The sequence below is a fragment of the Argiope bruennichi genome, chromosome 6 (assembly GCF_947563725.1).
Source record: "Argiope bruennichi chromosome 6, qqArgBrue1.1, whole genome shotgun sequence".
Lineage (NCBI taxonomy): Eukaryota > Metazoa > Arthropoda > Arachnida > Araneae > Araneidae > Argiope > Argiope bruennichi.
Window position 1 is genome coordinate 119,669,000 of NC_079156.1, and position 21,756 is coordinate 119,690,755.

Consider the following 21,756-nt stretch of genomic DNA (forward strand, 5'->3'; position numbering starts at 1 on the left):
AAAAAGCAGCGACCCCAGGTTCCGGAACCTTGCCCTTGATAAAGCGCTGTGGGAGGTTCAAAAGTATGCAGCAGACTTCGCTGGGTGAACGTAAATAAATTGGTCGTTGATCCTCGTTAGTGAAGATCAAAGTTCAATTTCTTGTCGGCAGTGTTGAAATTACGGTATCATTCCAAACCACACTAAAATTATAAAAGGATCCACTCACCCCTCAATCCTCATCTTCCTATCTTGGTTTTCGAAGCATTCAGGTTGACAGGTTTTGGAGCATTTGAGAACATTCGAAAAGTGTTAGAACGCTGCAAGTGATCAGAACGTCGAGAAACTGAGTGAGTAAGTCAAAATCGTTTGTCAGAATTAATTTTATTTTATTTGCTTAAAAATATATGTGATGCACTCGAATGTTTTTCAAAATAGTATGAAATTTCAAGATTTAATCCGAATGATAAATCATCTGTTTAGTTACTAATATTAAACTTACTGCACAAGATTTTTATTTTCATAAAAAATTGTTAATAACCAAGATTTAGGAAAGTAAACTGCTTGATTCCGAATTGCAATTTTTAAAGTAAGTTAATTAAATATAAATATAATTATTTAATTAATTTCTTTCACTGAAAAGCTTTTTTCCTTTAAGCTAAGAATATAATAAGTAAATAATTCTGCGTGCTAATTAATTTTTTCAAAATTAAACAAAAAAGGGAAAAAAATGGAAATTATATAATTATGAATTATTACGCAAATGCAAATCTATGAACAAGCAATATTTGACTTTATTAATTAATTTAAAATTTAGATTATTAATTGAATTTCTTTTATTTACACGCATTTTAACGACATTTTGTTGAAAAAATACAGCAAATCCTTGCAAAAAATTTTTAATGTAACATCGATTTAGAATAAATAATGAAATATCAAGGTTTCATCGAACCTTTAATTTATACACAATATATTTATGTAGATAAATAACAAATCTTTATAAATTAAATAAATAATAAATCTTTGTAATTTAAGATAAATAATAAATCTATGTTTTAGATGACAATAAAATTTGCATTGCTTTGATGTTTGAAATAGAAATATATTATAAACTAGCGGCCTTTGAAGACCAGCTTATTCGCCTAGTTTAAAGGTAGCTAAAATTTTTAAATAAGCATTTTATGTGATTTGGTTTTAATGGCTTGCTCAGCAAAATATTTTTTACTTCAGATTTTGATAAATATTTGATTTACACTATTTCAGAGACCTTGCGCTTGTCTATTTTATTTACTATCCGTTTTCCTTATTTCTTGTCAGTTTTAAAATTTGTAAAGATCTGATACACTCTACTATTTCTAGCCTTTTTAACAACGAAACCGAATATCTAACCCAAAACAATATAAAATTTGACGTTTTTCTTCATGTTAATAGTATTTTTTAATATAAATTTAAATCTTTTATAGATTCTTCCCAGAATTAAGTAAATACATCGCTTATTTTTCAGAAATCTGTTTGCGCTAATAATAATTTCTGTTAACTACATAAGTTCAATTTCATATTTTATACATTTCATTATTTTTCATAATAAAATTATATTAATTAGGATTGTTTTAATCGATAGTAATAATGGACAAAAACAAAAAAATGTCTGTAATTTTAATAGTGATTTTTATCAATAATTTTAGCATTCGTCCAAAATTATGCTTTCGTATTGTAGTTCGTAATATGTTTAATATTCGTTCGAAATTCATGCATATCTTTGAGTTCTTTTTAGAAAATATGCTTAAAATATTTTTTTAAATTGATACAGCATAAAAATTGGCATCATTGAAAAGATAATATTTTGAAATTTAAGGTGTAAAAAATAATTTTGCGTTGTAGTATTTTCAGAGATTATTAATGTAAAACGCTACAATTTCGCTTAATTTTTCACTAAAATTCTAATTAAAATATCGAAGAAACCACTCTAAACTACTAAACTACTTATTCCCACCCTCCTAAGTATATATATATGGTAAATGTGGTAGCTCTAGGTCAAGCAGTCTAGCCTGCAAAGTGCCGAAACACAAAAACACACTTTAATCTTTATTATAAGTAAAGATCGAAGATGAAATTTTAAATAAATAAGATGAGATAAAGATGAAATTTTATATAAGTATGATAAAGATGATTTCTAAGGAATTAATTTTAAAGAAAGAATAAGAAGAGTTCGTACTAAATATGAAATGTATTCTTAATCAAAAAATAAATCTCATTTATATTAAAAACTTAAATTAAAACTACAGCTATGTGTTTCCATTATTTATTTATTTTGTTTCTACGAATACAATATTTTTAATTCTATTTGAACATTGTTTTTGAAATACACAAAAAAGCCAAATCTATCAATAACATGATAATAAATCGTATCAATTTAAGTTTTTAATTGTTATTTAATAATTGCAATTTTTTTATATTATATAAAATATCGTGTCACATCATCTCATTTTCGGTTAAACTTAAATATATATTAAAAATTGATTAATAAAATATTATTGTAAAATGCAGATAATTTCTTAATTGTTTGAAATATTAAGAATTCACTTTTTAGTTCGTTCTTATATGTGACGCTTTCTTCGATTACCTACGAAATTAGTTTTTGTGCTAATTTATGCTTTGGGAAATATCAGTTATTATTAAATGACACAATGATTTTCAAAAATTCACATTACCATTAGTACAATTAATTTAGTTTCGGCTATATAAAGGTCAATATATGAACGCATAAGCACCAATAAAAAAAATTAAAAATTCTAAAAATCTTTTGAAAACAGTAAAATATCTGCACAAATATCGGAATGGAGGAACAAATATCGGTTCTGAGGGATAAAATGTGTTCCAATACTACTTGTACCTCTTCGCTACTTTTGCCAAGCAATGTCTTCTTTCGTAAGAGGATTGAATATTTCAAATGCCAAAGTTACAGACACAGCAGTCGCTAAGGCTTAAGTTTTGAGATAAATTATTCATACGATAGAGCGTGCATAGGTGGTTTGGCGCTATTACATCGCTCGACCAATCTGCCACTTTCATCTTTTTGTCCTTTTTTGAACAGCTTTATATATATTAATCTTCCAGATAAAGCATTAGAGCAGAATTAGAGCCATACATTTTCATAATGATGTAGATTTGTATCTCTAAGAATTTCGCCTTTCGAAATAAGTTCAGAATAAATAAATATAAAATAATATATTTATTTTGGATTTATAGTCTTTATGAAAAGTAGATTTATATTTTCATTAAACCATCTTGAAAATGAATTTCATCTTCTCGTATTTTGGACATATTCTATCTTTCTCAATATACGACGCATGATGAAACTTCAGTTCTATTCACGCACACGAGCTCATCTCATTCAGCTGAATAGCATATCGGGTTTCTGGTCTTTCGGCTTCGTTCGCTATAAGTATGAAAAATTTTAATAAAAAATTTTATTAATATTTTAGTATTTTTATTAATTTAATTAAATCAATATTTATTTATTTTTCATATTATTTTTCCTGTATTCAGGGCTCTCATTTACATCTGCATGATTAATCAATTTGTAGACATGGTTATTCAATGTCATTCCGAATCGATTACTATTTCTTCCTGTTTTGTTCTGAGAATGAGACTTTTATCCCAAATGACTATTATTTCGCATTAAGTCATTAAAATCATGCTTTTTATTATTTCTGTTAATAATTCCATAATAACAGTGATTGGATCTAAAAATATTTTTAAATAAATTATAACAAAAAATATTTTTAAATAAATTATCTTTTTGAAAAGAATAGGAAAATGGAAATAAGGCTAGTGAAATTTGAAAATTCTGAATTCTTCTTTCTTAAAAATTATTATCATTGCATTGCACAATTGCATGAAAATAAAAATCATACGATGCTTGAAGTTAATTAAGAAAATCAATTCGAATATTTGAAAGGGAAAAAAAGCAGAATATTATTAATAAACATTCAAAATGCCCATTGATAAAATTTCTTAACTTCCTGTTTATTATTTCAAAATAATCTAACATATCTTCCAATTGTTTTTAAAATATAAATGATTCTTCTAGAAAAAAAGTTATCTTGCAATCATAGCTTTAATAAAATAACAAATACGATTTACGAAATTTAAAAATAGACTTAAGTGGTTTTTTTTTTTTTTTTTTTTTTTGTTAATACTTTATCTCGAATGTCTTTAAAAAGAGAAGTAATATTAATATCGATATAAATAAGGAAATTTTGGTGTGCAAAATATGTTATCACTCTTAAAAATATCGTTTGCATACGTTTTATTTCAATTCTGCTTTTTTTATTAAGTTCTATAGTATGGAAATCAATATTTGTTCTATATAGATTATTTAAATTTAATTTCATTGCAAAATATTTATGTCATTAAATATGCTGCATTTTTTAAAGCTGAATTCTTTAAGCGTTCTAAAAATACAATTCCAACTCAACCACTACAAATAAATTGTAGTATATTTGATTAAAAAAGAACTTTACGTGAACTTCCCCGAGGGAGTTATTTAGAAATTTATTAGCAACCATTATAAATTAGTACCTTAACTTGGGAAACTAATCTATGTAATGGACTCCGAAAGATAGAATGGAATATTTATTTTGAAAATGGTGCAAGTCTATTTTTTTTCTTATTTCAAGATTTCATAAGCAATTTCTACTTGTTTTCCTTCATTGGCCAATTTTAATTAAAACAAAACACTACATAAGATATTACATAAACTGAGATTAAATATTAACTAGTTATGGATATAAAGTTTACACTAAATTAATCGCAGTTTATGTAATATCTTATGTTTCAAAACATTGAGAGCGCTCTCACTAAAACATTCTCGCATACTCTCCAATAATTTTTTATCTTTTCGAATTATGAGCTTTGAATAATACCGCTATTGCATGGCATTGATAAACTATAATTACGAAATATTGATCTTTAGCATGAATCTAGCATTTTTATGAATCGATCATACGAATTGCATTTTGGGCATCTTTTCTAGCCGTTTATAAATAGCCAAAATTTGGCACAGAACTATATTTGCTATTAGAAGATCGCATTTTCATTGATTTAAGTCTTTTCGTTCTCGATTTATTAAATTTACATGTATGCAAAAGTTCGGATCAACAGACGGTTAACCCGTTAACAGGTTTGGTACAAGTCTACATTTAGATGCCAAATCCAAGTTTTACCTATCTAGTATTTTACATTTTGAAGTTGTCGAGTTCATTCGTAATTAAACAGTGAGACATATAGATTTTCTTTGTATAGATTTGATTCAAGATTTGGTAGAAATATATAAATTTGGTCTAAACATATACCAAATTTCGTCTATCTGTCTCAAAGCGTTTCTGAGTTATTATGTTCACAGATAGACATAATGCTAATAATATTCTTCCGAGTTCCGGTAGGTTTGAAACTTGTTCGTCAAAATCTCGGTTTCGAACTTTTTGACGATTACAGTACTTTCTCTATACTTCGTATACGAGAAAGTAAAAGGATGTACTTACACCACTTTCAAAGTAAACTGTCCACACGACGCATTCAAGTAATGATGTTTTTGTTCTAGTATATTTGAAAACTTTTGTAATGCTCTTTGGGATTATGATCTCAAATAATTTAGTAGCTTTGCCTTAATTTGGATAATGAACTTTTATGAACAAAATTAAATGTGCCAAAAAAAGTTTATAGGTTCATTAAAAGTTCACATAATGTATAAGGCTTAATATTCATATAATATATAATTTAATGCGATTTCCTTTTAAGGTATTGTGTATAAGATATTGAATAGATGTTCCAGATTTTCGCAATATTAACTGCTTTAAATAATGTAATTAATTTTAGAAATCTTCCGTAGGTAATCTTCTGTAAAACCAGCGGGAATGGTCTTCCAAAAACTTTCTCGCATATACTCTAATAAAGGTACTATCCAATAGAACGCCTTTCATTGAATTGGCGTTCAGTAGTAAAGAAATATTAACTATTGGCTGTATAGTCTGTCCATCCGGCTGTTAGAATATAAGATAATACGATAACTTCCAAGTGAAAAAAAGAGCCTTTGAGCCACATGAGCTTGTTGCGGCATAAATCGTAAATATTTTATTTAAAAGTAGCTAACGATTATTTTAATAATTATAAATTTTATTTTGTAAATAGTTGTAAAATTCAGATTGGCAACAGTGATACTTTTGGAACTTGTTGTTTAAAAACGATGCTAGAATGTTGAATGAAAATAAGTTAATGTAAATTTGATAATATTATCTATATGTAATATTTAGTTTTATAGTACGTTTGTCTGCATTTTATTTTTGTTGATGCACGAACACAACAAGCTCTAGAAACGGAGTGTTAAGTGAAAAGAGCTATATTGGTAAAATTCGGTTGGCGGATTTAACATCTATAGTGTAGACATCTACCAGACTTGAAGATAAATCCAAAAACTGGTTGATCGTCTATTGGTTTGTATTTTTAGAACATGTATACGTGATATTCAAAAACACAATGACGTATATATATATACTAAATTTGGTATATGGTTTTGTGACTACAATTTGAGTTGTGTTAAATTTTGGTATCAAACAGTTGGAGAAAAGCATCTAAAATACAAATTCGATTTCGGACACTATTAACCGCAAACCAGACATTAATAAGAATTAAATTAAAACAGAATAAAGGAAATTAAAAATTTCTAATCTTTTGAATTTTTAATTAGAATTTTAATTATTAATTAAAAACTAAATTCCCGTCAAAAAATCTTTTCATCTTTTCATTTCTCCACCACCAAATGAGGAAGGCTTCAGTTTTTTTCCCCCACGCTAATGAGGATAGGCTTAATTTATTTTCGACCGATTATTTAAAACGATTCTGTTTATTTTCTTAGTGTTTGATGCATTTAAAATTAAACATTGTTAGTTAATCGATCTTTCAGATTCATTTTGAAGTACTTTTGAATTAAAATAAAACAGAATAAAGGAAATTAAAAATTTATAATCTGCGTAGCGTTACCCTAACTGGCGTAGAAAATGCACGCACTTCCGTTACCATAATTGGCGTTGAAAATTCACGCATGCGAATTGTGTTCTGATTGTTGACAACTCTACTTTCAATGGATACTGACTTGGTTTTAAGGGCTTAATATGTTTCCGACCGATTATTTCAAACGATTCAGTTTATTTTCTTAGAGTTTCATGCATTTAAAACTAAACATTGTTAATTAATTGATCTGTTCATGATGAATCTGAGAAATTTTGCAGAAAACTTATTACATAAGTTAAGAAAGTATTCTTTAGTGCCCATAAGATTTAAATACTCAGCGACTCTGTTTACTCTTATTAAAAAATACTCTTACTAAAAAATGCTTCATTTCCGTAAAATATGTTCTTATATTAATTGCAATTTAACCATTTTTCCACTTTAATTTAAAGCATAAATTCTGCTGGAGCTAACAGAAAATTAGAGAGATACATATTACGTCATGGCTGAAGGCCTTTATAATATGAATGAATTATATGACTATCAAAATTTGTAGCTTTAAAATATTTTGACGAAGAAGCTATTAAAATAGGAGTTACATAAAATATTTAATTATTAAAATTTTAACGAGAATTGATATTGGTGAACCAGCTGGTCGCCAAAGGCGGCTAGTCTAAAATAATTCTAAATTATTATAATATAATTTTGTTGAACAAATATCAATGATTTTAAAACATTAGCAATATAATAATTCAAATCAGCTTTTTCTTTTAACTTTCAAAGAAAATTAGACAGACGGAAAGTAAGCTAAATATAATGGGGCACTACTAGTTTTTTTATTTTCTTATATACGTACCATAGTAATCGTCAAACATTTCGAACTCGAGATTTTGACCAGTCTCCAAGTTTTAGTCCTCCCTGAGTTTAAAAAACAAATTTTTCGGTAATGTCTGCCTTTCCAAAGAATGGATAATCAAATAGACAAAATAAGCAGCAACTTATAAGGTGTCCCAACGCCTACAGATCTTTGTGCAGCCTTTTCAAGGTAGTCTAATTTTGTGCTGTTCAATTCACAAGAGCCATTTATTCAAATGTTTTAAATTGAAATCTTTTTAATGGGATTGTGTTATGTACTTAAATTCGTTTACATATCAATGAAATTGTTACTATTTGTTACCAAAGTGGCTTGCAGTTTAGGAACCCTGATAAAATGTTTTGAATATTTGGAATGCATAAACAAGATTGTTAATTTTTTCAGCCAATTTGTTTGAAATTACTTATTATTATACATTTATATATAAATCTTTTGAAGATGACCGGCAATGAAATGTCTTAATATTTTAGATTGTAATAATATTTGCCATTTAAAAACGTTTTATATAAATATTTAATTAAAATTAAAAATAATTTATCTATTTTGGGAAATTGTAAGGAAAAAAGAGGAGCCCCGAAACTGAATTGAATTAAATTTTCCACAAAGTTTAATTCGACACAACTGGCAGTCAGGAAAAATAATTAATGTATATGCAGAATTAATTGAAACAAATATTATACATTTCCTTTGTGTCTTATTTTATTAACATTTTTGCAACATGTTATCAAAAAATAATATTTCCATAACAACTGAGAGAGAGTATAACTATTATAACTACTAAGCTATAGAGTATAAATCTGTAATGGAGAGTTTGACTCGCCGAACTAAGAAAGCTTTCATTTGCATGGCCCTACCAAAAGAAATTTAATAAAAGTAGCACTAGGTTTCTATATAACATCAATACGTGTTTCACAAGATTTAGGTTTAAAGACTGAAAAGAACGAAATGCACAGCATTTGCGCATAATATTTACAAAATATTATTTGACGTGAATTTACCATTTTTACTGAATCTATCGTGTGATCCTTGGCGAAAGTTGTGGCGATTAATCCCTGGTATGCGGTAAATAGTATCCGAAAGTCGAATTTATGATTTAGGCAAGTTCTTCTCGATCGACTGAAACAAAAATTAGGCCCAAAACTACACTTGTAGTAGCAAAGTCCCATAGCAAATTTGATGTATTTAAATAATTACGTTTTTGAATTATCGCGTTTATATGCTTCTAAAAGTACAGACGGATAGACAATCAACTCCTTGTTGGATTTGGCTCGAAATTCGATCGGTGTGTAGATTATAAATGTTAATTCTTCGTGCCGAATTTCATCTATCTCGTTTAATTATTGTTTTAACTTACATTCGAATAGCCGGACAGAATAGCCGGACCGGAAGATTCTATTCTTCAGAATAGAATCTACTCAAAATCTGTTAGAAATTTACAACAATTATACAACTTTATACAATTTAGTATAAAAACAGTATATCAAATTTTATCTGTATATCTTGAAGCGTTTTAGAGTTATCTTTGTTCCAGACACACAGATGAATATTTTTTAAAAATGTGTTTTTCGAACTAATTACGGGAAGGAGGTCTGAAACATGGAAATTTGTCAAAATCTCGAGTTCGAATTTTTTTTTTTTTTTTTTTTTGACGATTACTACATTTTTTTCGATACTACGTATATGAGAAAACAAAAAAAGAACTGAACGATGCCGAGTATTTTTTAAAGTTATTGATTAAAATATCTTTCTTTTGATATTTGTCATAAAGAAGTCTGATACATTTTAATGACGATGAATTTCATTCACCGTTCTGGTGTTTTTTTTTCCTCAGTTCCAAGTTTCAGATTCATAATACACAGAATGCACTTCATCAAATATATATATATATTTCCTTACGACTTCTGCGTTCCACATCTTGAATTCAATTTCATAAAAAGTAAAGTAGTTTCCTTTACCTCAACGAAAACAAACTCATTCTAGTGTCGCAAGGAAAACCGGCAATCTCACATTCATAGATTTGATTTGATTGATATTCATGGTTACGTTACTCCCTGTTTCGCCATGCATGTCAAAGAAAGTCCGTCCTGAGACGCTAAAAAGGAGTTTGGTCTGGGCCTACAGACGGCGTTTCCTCATAATATACTGACCTTTAAGATTTGACCTTAAAAAAGACGTAAGACGCTTCAATGAATGTTGTATTGAAAATCAATTTTTTTTATTAGGTGATTTTAAAGCGAATATGTTTTACTTAATATAAAACGTCTCGCGAGAAATGCATTACGTAAGGAAGGAAACTAAACCACATAATATTTTGTAAGAAATTTCAATACTTGATTCAATTTGTGGCATATTTGTCATCCATTTCAAATCTCAATAATAATATTAGTAATAATTCTATAGCTGTATTCTTACAATTCATTTTATAACTGAATAGCCGCCTTTGATCACTAGCTGAACTATTGGTCTTAAAACTGTTAAAATGGAATGCATTTATTTAAAATTTTGACCTTGTTATTTGATCAAAATGTAAAATATGGATTTAGTGAAATTAATCCAAAAATCATTGAGCATGTCATTTTCTTTTTGTGATCCATTGTTCAGTACGCTGAACATTGCATTTTAGTTGCATAGGCCCATTGCATAAAACTCCTAATTTTAGTTTAATAATGATTCTGTATTGTACTTTTTTACGTTTATTCAGTTTGACTTATTTCGTCCTATAAATTAATTTAGAAGTTGTTACCAACTCTCTAATAAAATCAATGGATTGCAAAGGGTTAAAAAATGCATATACCGGGTCATTAATAAGTCCGTTAACATTTGAAATTCACTAATTTACGGAATAATGTAGGTAGAGAGGTAAAAATTGACACACATGCTTGAAATGACATGCGATTTTATTGAAACCAAAAAAGTGCGAAAAACGGCCAATAGATGTCTCTTCATTTGTTAACAAAAGCAATTATTAGCAAAAGCAAGTAATAACAATTGATTTTTAGCAAAGACTATATTTTTTATAACAAATGCTCAACATGCCGACCGCCATTCACCAACAATATCTGTAGGGGTGGTGAGAAATTGTCTTCGGATATTGCATGTCTTTTAGCATCCCTATAGTTCGGACGATCGTGGTAGATTCGCGTCTTCAGGGAACCTCACAATCAACGTCATGCAATAGTGTTTCCACACTAATTCCATGATTTTCGGTTGTCAAAATTTTTGCAATTGTGGGAGTTGACAGACCCTCGGAGGGTGAAATGGGCTTCGTCGGTGCACAGCATGTTGGACAAACCATCTTCATCATCTTCCTTTTTTTTTTTTGTACTCTTCATTTTTTTTTCAATAAAACCCCATGTCATTTCAAGCACATGTGTCAGTTTTTACCTCTCTACCTGCATTATTCCTTGAATTATAGAATTTTCAAATGTTAACTAGCTTTTGAATCACGCAGTATTTCAAAATAATGGGGGAAGTGACATTCCTACTTAGCAAACAATGTCCAAAGAAAGCAATTTTTCTTAAATCTTAAAATATTGGTAAAAGTACGCGATTGGATGATTTGATGGAACATTAAAATTAATTTAAATTTTATCATAGCGATAAAAACATTTTTGCTGATTGCAAATTAAATTTGAATCAGAGAAATCGTACAAAATTAAAGAAAAATCGTACAAAATTGAAACTTATGTCATTGCAAAGGGAATATTTAATCTTAATGATAGATAATGTATAAATCACTTTTGTAAGTTCATATTTTCAGAAGATCTAGCTAAAAGAACACCACAATCATGCTACATTTTTAATTTAATTTACTTTTTGACTTTGGAAAGTCACAGTGCCCTTCCTTTCGTTTTCAACAGCACACACGATAATTTTTGTCATAATCAGGCGAAAACTGTAGATTTCTATAAATAACAAATATATAACTATACATCTTCATATATACAGGGTGGTAAAAAAAAAAAACTTCCCCTATATATGAAACCCTAGCGGCCTATCCGCTGAACCAATCGAACCAAAATTTCAGACATGGTTGTTTGAAGGTATGCGCTGGAGATTGTGATGATTATAAACAACACAGTGCTCACGGTTACGGTTACAGTGAAAGAATTTCGAAATTTTCGAATAGCAATACCCACTTTTTCCTTCTGCAAATTGATCAGCGTATTGAAAAACGACAAATGGCGTTGGAACGATTAGCTTGTGACGAAAATTGCTGCCGTAAAGCATTTGCAAAGAAGAGCATTATAAAGGACTAATGACAACACAGAGAGAAAAGAGAAAAAAACCTTTTATTGGAATGGAAAGTTATAATTACAGGTTTTCAACGTGTTCACTTTCGCAGGCGACAACGCATTGCATTCGGGAGATTGTGGACAACAATGCCGAACGTAACATGAAAGGAGGAATCTGCATAACATCACGTGTTATGGCAGCTTGCAATTCTGACACATCTCAGGGACCAGGCGTGTGCACCTTAGATTTCAGATAACCCCAGAACCAGAAATCCATAGGAATTAGTCAGGGGATCGCGGTGGCCACGAAACTGCAAAGTTACTAGAGATGACTTTATCACCAAAGTGTTGTTACAGCACTGGTCGAACACATTGGGCGACGTGTGGAAGAGCCCCATTTTGCATCCATACAATGTCCTTAACGACATTTCGTTGCTGCAATTCAGGAATAACGGAATTCTACAACTGTGGTCGAAATATATATATTGGTCGAAAAAAATTTTTGACGAATTTATTCCAAAATTGGTCTTTTGTGTTCATTTTGGTTATCAAGAATTTTCAAATTTTACTAACCAAACTGACCGAAGTTTTTAAATATCGCGTTTACTTATACGCTAAGAGAGATACTGATAGGCAATATAGATACAAAAAGAATTTTTCCAAAACTTCACATAGATCTCAAGTTTCAGTAACAAAATCATCAACCAAATCTCAATCATATTTTTTTTTTTTTTTTTTTTTTGTCTGAATGAGTTCCGATACAATAATTGAAAAAAGATGAAAGTTGTTGTTTTTCTGCTTGGTGGATTTCCTAAAGGAAAGTAATTAAAAGAAATTTAAATTTTTTTTTATATATTTACGTTTTATTATTTACTCCTGATATAATTAAGCTATCTTAATATTCACGACTCGTTTATTAGTTTAATTTTTTTATAAATGTGTAACTTTCTTATTTAAACTTTCCTTTCCTCTCGAATGCGAAAAACCGATATTTAAACTAACTTTCTCCTCCCCCCCCCACTAAGTACAATAATTTATCTAGTTCCATATCCGGATGTGTAATATAGTGCCATATTTTGCATGGTTATCTCAGCAACTTAAATTATTAAAATTGCTGTCATCCATTTATTCCTGGTCAAAGTATAATTTGATTGAATTTTAAAAGCAGAATTGTCAGCCAGTTTGCAGGCAAATTTAAAATCATGTTAATAATTAAGAAATTTAAATTTTCCTTGAAAAAAAATCAAAAGTGAATTATTTGCATACACTACATATGATTTTGAGGTAATATGTTTCGTTTCTTGTTTGTATTTCAGAATCCCACCTTCCATCCACCCCCCAAAAAATTCCATATTTAAAACTACGCAATAAAATTTCAAAATTCCAATGAAACTTTATTAAAAAATACTACAATATCACTATAACGAATCATTCAATTCGTGGATGGAAATACTTACACTGTATGCTGTCTCACAAATGAATAATCCCCCTGAATAACTATTCAGCAAAAATAATTAATGATATACATCGAAAGTAGCTGATTCAAATGAATGCATATAAATATAGAATTTGAAAGTATAATAATTTTAATCAATTATTTCAATAATTCTACATCTTACAACAAGTTTTTACTTTCTCGTATACAAAGTATAGAGAAAATATGATATTCGTCAAAAAAAAATTCGAATTCGAGATTTCGACGTATCTCTACATCTTAAACCTCCCTCAAAAAGCGCATTTTTGGAAAATATTTGTCTAACTGTGTCAGAGATTTTAAAAAAAAAAGCTTTGAGCTAGATGGATGAAATTTGGTGTATCGCCTTTACACGAGTTTTGTAGATTTCTTTTGGATTTTAAGGCAAATCTATTAAGAGGAATTTTTCTTGTTGGGCTGCTCGATTACAACTGAACTCGATGATTAGAAAATGAAGAAAATTTTATAAATAAAATTTGGTACATAGATTTGACTCTATAGTGTAGATACCTTTCATATTTTGAGCCAAATCCAGCAAAGGGCTGGACGTCTGTTGGTCTCTACCATCAGAATTAAGTGAGAAATATAAAATCGCAATGATTTAAATATATGAAATTTGGCATGTAATTTTGAGACTACTGTAGTGATTGGATTTTGAAGCGTTAGGAAATAAACGTTCATAGATGGCGCTAGGCAACTAGCGCGAGTGTAATTAAAAAGAGTGATGTCATTCGAGTGTTTGCTCTTGGAGGAGAAGGAGTTACTGAGCAGAGTAACTCGAACGAATCTGCAATAAATTTGTTAAGTTTTCTATTTGCCTAATTTTTTCAAAGCACTCACGAACCAGCCACGACAACTACAATTGAAGTTACGTGTCAAATTTTATTTTCAATCGGTTGGGAAAAACGTCTAAAACATAAAGACGATTTTAAGATACTATTAATCGCATGCCATTAAATAATCGCCAAAAAATCATCAAGGATTACACAATAAATTCAGTAATAATGCTACATTCACCTCAAAGATTGATATTTCGTAACCATTGTACGCGAATATCATGCACAACGTTCTCTGGGATAATACTTTTATTATATAATATGTGAGAAAATTTTGAGAAGAACACTCTTGCTAATTTTTTAAAAATACAAATAACACTTTTAACAAATAAGTATTCTTAATTGCAGATCTATGACAACAAGTAATTGTTGCTTGGTGTTGAAACATATATGAATTTATTAAGTATTGGATAATTATCCAATACATGAATTACTAACTTCAATATATAAATTACTTATCTTACTAAAAACTATTGGACCTTTTTAAATTTTTTTAATTCTTTATACTATATATTTAAAAGATATTTGGTTGCGAAGAATGGTATCTCCAGTAACATGAACTACATCCATATTACTATTCACACAACATGGCCTTTACAATGGAATTCTACGAGATAAATGTTCAGGATACGAGACAGAATGCAGTAATCTAAACATTCCCCGGATTTTCCCCCGGTGGATTTCTTTTTGAAAGCATACCTAACACATACAATTTACAACTCAAGACCAACTACAGTCAGCAAATCATTGGAAATGAATTCGATCTAATGCCACTTAATAGATTTATAACTATTCGCATTTCCATCATTTAGTTTTGTCAGTATCACCTGAACATAATCAGCAAAAAATTCAAATAATTTCAATAATTTAAAATTTTTATATTTGTCTGAATTAAATTGAGCTTAAGTGAGTGCTATTAATTTTTAATTGTGATTTATTTTTATTTTAATTATTATAATTGTTTCTATTAATTTTTATTCTAATAATTATGTAAAGCATGCACATTTTGGGGGAAACCCTTTATTGAGGCATATGCAAAAGTTTATACAGCTCAGATTCAATTTGTGTCTTAAATGCTGAAATTAAGATGTGGAATAAATTAATTCAAAGTATGCAGGAACAGCTTGATTTGTTTTGAAAACAAAGAAAAACATTCAGCGCTACGCTAACGAGTTTTCAACTGAAGAATAATAGAAAAATACAAAATCACAGAAGGAATGAAAAACATTTCAAGGCATAGATATAAAATTATTCATACCTTTCTCCTCTACGAAACAATTAAACTCTTCTTGGCAGTCTGCCAATCGAGGCTATAAACTCATGGTATTTATTTATATATTCGATATTTTTCCTCGGCATTACATCTGATTTTTTCTATCTTAGTGTTCACCTGCGTTAGTATCCAAATAATCTTTTACAAACAAATCAGATAGGTTTTATTTACCTGCTTTATAAATACAAATAAATTTCTGTTCAAACGACAAAAATTCCATTTTTTAGTATCCATTTAATAAATACAAATTATGACAAAATATTAAAGAATAATACAGTTATGTGATATAAACCCATTTGTCCATACGTTGTTATGTTATATGCCACATGTCATGTCTAGAAATAAATATATTCGAATTTCAAAACTCTATATCAATAAAATAACTTTCAACTGAAATTTATGACTAATAAATGAAAATTGTACTCGAATCTCCGATTTCTTCGTTGCTAGGATTGCAATAAACTGTATGGAAAAAGAGCATAAAAATTATTAATTACATATAACGCAACGTTATGACATATTTTTGTGTTTTATTATTTCACAGGGTTGAGAGAAGGGCCTTTGTCTTGTTTGAGAAGGATTTTGGAAGTGGAGAGTCAAGTTCCGATTATTTTCCTACATTTAAACACCTAAGGCTAAAATATCCAAGGTAAATAAACATTATTCATTAATTTATCTTATATCAAGTAATTTATATTTGCATTAACTAATTTATTTCTATTTGTAAATATGATTATTCTAAAGCACGTTTAGATTTATATGATTTTTTATTCATTTCAAGCGAAAATCTGTACGAACATTAATTGGTCTCGAGCAAATTGTTCTTAATCAGAAGATGCCACAGATTACATTTGAAATAAAGCTATCAAAAAGATAATAATAATATATATTATGAAAAAAAAATCCTATTACCAGCAAATGAAAAACTATCAAGTCAAATAAAATGATATTAAAAACAGATGCTTATAGAAACACCAAAGGATAAAATATAATATTTTTTATTTATAATAATTTAAATTGTAAGTTTTGGACGTTTTGGCATGTTGCGTTATCAGACAATTTTAATGAAATTTTGAAAATGAGTTTTTTTATTTTAATTATATTCTTATAAGGAGTAAAAAAATCTTATTTCACTCGTTCATTTAATTTTTTTATCTTTCGCCTATGTAAAACTTATTAAAAAAATAATAATGTAATCACCAAAAAATTTCAATAAAATCTCGCAAATAAATATAATTTTTGTAAATATGTCTTTATGTCTGAGAATACGGTAAAACAAATAGAATGAATTATTTATACAAAACTTGACATATGGTTTTATCAGTTGTTTAACATTGTAAATCTTAATCAAATTTTGGGCAATATCCGTCAAGCCAGTCTTGCCTCTTGTTTGTTCGTCTCTATGTATACAGCATTGATAATTAAAAAGAAATACTAATTATATTTAAACAACTAGTTCGAAGTATTATAGCAATTTATTCAAATTGCACGAAAATGAAACTGATATACCTGGAAAGCCTAAAGATAGAATTTTAAAGTGATTTAAAAAGGCTATTTGTAAGATACGATGTTCTAAAATTATTTAGAAGAAAATATTTAAATTTTGATTAGTTTTTTTTTTTTTTTTTTTTTTTTTTTTGTAAAAGTTTTGAAAAAGAAACTTATTTTAATGCACATTTTCTACCCAAGAAGTAATTAAACATAGATCTAACACTTTGCACTATAGAATATTCTGAACGATTATTTCGCTATGCATGCTGTATCATTGCATCAAGAAATTTACAGACAGACAATAATCATTGTCACGTTAAAATGCGATGAACTAGACAGATGAATAGTTGATATGTTCCAAAATCGTCATCGAGTTAATTGGCTTTTTGGAAAATTTCCCTTATCTGCACACATTTCTGAGTAAAAAAATACAAATATTTATTAAGGAAAGCATAACTCATAATACTCGTATTTAACCAAAATCAAATTGAGGAACGTTTTTCCTAATAACGGGTCTAAATAATTAACAGAGAAAAATAATTTTTTTCATTCCAACAGTAAAAAATAACCATATTTTCCTTTTAAGTTTTCATATACTTCCACTACCAGTGTTAAACCAATGTCATTTTGTGAACTAGTTTACAGATGCGAGATAGAAAGCATTTGACAGTCTGATTTTGTTCCAGGTATTCTATTTATTTCTAGAATCTGAAAATTATATTTCAAGTTATCTCCCTTGTAATAAATGTTAAGGATACAGATAAATATAATATACTTTTCAGCATGGAATTCTTTAAAAAAAGCTTCTAAAAATATCCTTATCATTCCATATTATTTCTTCGATGTGACGTAAACATAAATGTAAAGCGATTGTTCTTGAAAAAAGCATTGTTGAAATGAAAGAATTTTAATTGCTAATTTTTTATTTTAAAATTATTTTTATGCAAATTTGTTCTTTTTATGAGCGCCTCCTGTATATTTCTCATACAAAAGAGACATACAGAAAGAAAATTAGTTTAAAAATCATTATCTGCATCAATAAAAAATTGAAATTCATGTATGAAATTATGTTCGCATAGTAAGTAAGTGGAAGTAAAACAGTGTAAGGATAAAATTTTATTCATCAAGAGTTAAACTACGTATAATAGAAAAGTTTTCGCTCAAAATTCCATTTCATTTTATCAAAACAATAAAGCTATTTCGAAAAAATTTACTTTAAGAATAAACACCAGTTCATCAAGTCTATTCGATTTTGCGTCAAATGTAAATATAAACATAGTTATTAATTAAGACTATTTTTTAAAATGTTCGATTTGATAGTGATTTTTTTTCTGAACTAAAAGTTTGCGTTGTAATGCTAAAAGAGCATTTCGCAAAATATACAGTGTAATTGATTTCCATTCCTTTTCTGCAATTTTCCAGAATTCGCTACTTGTGGTGGAATTCCATTTAGAAAGAAATCTTTTTTTCAGAAAATAAAAGCCACAATAATCCGTAGGTTAAGCGTCAGATGATTTTGCAGGAATAGGTTGGAAAGATATATATGCAATAGCAAATCATTTTTTCAAAACATGCATAGTGCTTTTCAAAGAATCACTTATAATTTTGTATTGATGAATTTTCATTCTTTGAAAGGCATTGAAATAAAGAAATGGTATTTTTCTCTTAAATATCGGGTGTAAAATTTTCTCTTTATAGTCCATTGGGTTAATTTAATAATTATTTTGCACAACTTATTTTTTTAACTCCCCTTTGTATCAAAGCATTGCGACAAACATAAAACCCTTACTGATTTATTTATTTATTTTGCATTGATTGAACTAAATTTTGTACTTTTTTCTCTTCATTTTCAATAGCATACATACATTAAGATAAACTTATGTTTTTTCAAGAGAGATAATGTATTTCCATTTATCTCCGGTTAAATAATTTTCATACAAGGTTCTACAAAGTGTTGTGAGTTGAACCAGATACCTTGTCAAAAGTGGCGAACATTATGTTTTTCAGGCTTTTTTAAGCTATAAATTTTGGTTTATTATTATTATATTTATTGTTTCTATAGATGTATTTAAAGATTTTGCACATGATTTCGACATTCGTGAATTTTTCTTATTACTAACAATTTCGATTTAGAAATGTTTGAAACAGTAGGTACATACCTTCTCATGCATTCCTTCTTTTCATGTAGAAGTAATAAATGACAGTTTCTCCCTTTCTGATTGATAATGATCCTTATTTTGCATTTATAAATCTTAATACTATACATTACATAATATTTTTGAATTACGGAATAGGAATATTCTCTTCGGAAAGTGCAAAAATATTTCCTTACATTCACAGAGCGCATGCATGAAAAATTTTGGAAGAATATACTATTTTAAAGTAGCAGACGATATTTTCCGTTTCAAATAATAAGCTGTTGCCAGAAATTTTTATTCCAAAGCATTTGTTTTTTAAAAATTCCTTATCGGAATAGTTCTAAAAATATGTAAATGTCTTCTATAGGCACAAAAATTTTCGTTACATTTTCCATTTATGTTTAGGAATGTAAAATTTGGATTCTTACCAGTTTCATAAAATAGCAAGAATCAACGGAATCGTTAATCGTCAATTTTGTTTGATTAATTCAATTATAGGATTACACTTTTTATTTTATTCTGAATTGGAAATAATAAGCAAATTGCAAGTTAACATGTTACGTTCATTGCTATTAATGTTTATTATTCGTAACTGTCGATAATTATTGATATTAATTGGAATTTTAAATAATTTATTACGAATAATAATCTATATTAACATGAATCATTTCCGGTTATTATTAATACTAATAGGATTTATTACATTAATAGCATCCTATATTATCGCTGTAGAATTTTTTTGTATTCAAGAATGGCAACAGCGGAATTCAATCCATTGACTTGTTCTGGTTGGTTCCAAGTTTAAAAAATAAATCTTTTTTTTCGATGTGTTTTCCTTTTTTTTTTTTAATTTAGATTTTTTTTGAATTGGAAGAAAAATTAGATAAATACAATAAGTGAAAACCTCATTAATCTTTCATATTTTATTATTATTTTCAAAAGATATCCAAAAATTACTATAATAACTGATTTACTGAAATATACGTTTTTCTATTTCTTTTCTATCAAAGATTTTGAACATTTTTCAATCAAGAAATTCGGAATAATAAATATTTTATTGTGTTATTTATTAGAATAAATTAAATTATTAAATAATTTGCTTTTTTATCCTTTCTTTTCCAGGAAATAATTTTTCTGTAAACTTTTTTCTTTTATAATAAAAAAAATCAAAATATCGAAGTACTAACTTAATTATCACTAAAACATAATTTTAATGATAATCATTAATCAAAACGATATAATCTGTTAGTCCCAATGCATATTCCATAGGATAATGCGTGATATTTTTAAAGTATTCTACATTCTATAAATAAATTTACACTATAATTAAATAGAGTGCAGCATTTAATACTTATGAAGTTAAGCAATTGTTATTTTTTTCCTTGCAAAACTAAAACTTACGATAGTATTGTATGCTTATAACTTTTGCAACTATCTGAATAATTTCAAGAAATAAAATTTTATACATTATTATCACAAAAAGCGCTGTATCCATACAAAATCATTTATTCTGCACTTTATGTTAGTTTCTGAAAAGATAATTTAAATTTAATAAATCCAAGCATAAAAAGAAATTAAAAAAGAATTAACATTTCCTATTAAAAAATCGTTTTCAGTGCACAATTGTACAAGTTTTTGTTTAAAAAATATATATAAAATCTTTAAATTTACTAACTAAAAAATTTTGCATTCCGTCTATTTTAGGCTATACACAGTTTATAAAAATTCACTTTACTTAATTTGATGGGCTTTTAAAAATGGTAGTTTCTCTTTTCAAAAACATTCCAAAAATAGCTTCAATTAAAATTGTTTCAATTCCTTCGTGCGATAAAATATGGAATATAAAACTTTCCATTCACTGTTAAATGCTGCCGCCTAAATTATCAGAAATAAAATCTAAAAATAGCATCAAATACTCAAAACTAAAGTCTTCGCTTGGAAAGAAACATTGGTAATATTTTAATCACTTTTAAACGTGAATCATAAAACTTTTCTCAATGTTTTGAAATCTCATTAACTGTTCACACGTAAAACTTCTATTCTGAGATACGACTTTCTTCAAGCTTTGGCAGTTTAATCATTGAAAGTATTCACATTAGATTCAAAGAAATAAATAACAGTGAATAGAGTTAATTACAATACATTTTCTTTTATTTGGTATTATATTTTAATACTGCTCTATTGGCAACATCAATATTTTTCTGCAAAACAAATTGTACTGATTTAAGAATGGATTGTAATTCTTTTCTTTCTTTTTTTTCTTTTAAAACATTTATGCAGAATATCAATAGTAACTTACGTATGATGGTTCTAATGAAATCTGCAATTAAGTTAAACGGTAAATTTTAATATATTTTCATTTTTTTTCAATCGCTATTCTTGATTCAAACTATAAACAATTCTAAATGAATATAGGGACTTTTAATTCAACTCTTCAATACCGAATCA

At 27.8% G+C, this 21,756-nt stretch overlaps 1 protein-coding gene across 2 annotated transcripts in view; it reads left to right on the forward strand.

Annotated features, from left to right (window-relative positions):
* Nucleotides 1–240: 240 nt before the first annotated feature.
* Nucleotides 241–21,756, forward strand: part of LOC129972142 (fatty acid synthase-like) — a 74,893-nt gene continuing 53,377 nt past the window's right edge. Inside the window, exons 1-2 of one of the 2 annotated variants that reach the window (XM_056086153.1) lie at nt 241–333; nt 16,224–16,328. The gene's annotated coding sequence lies outside the window, so the exon portion shown is untranslated. The remainder of the gene's footprint in view (nt 334–16,223; nt 16,329–21,756) is intronic. The other variant, XM_056086155.1, reaches the window with a different exon arrangement.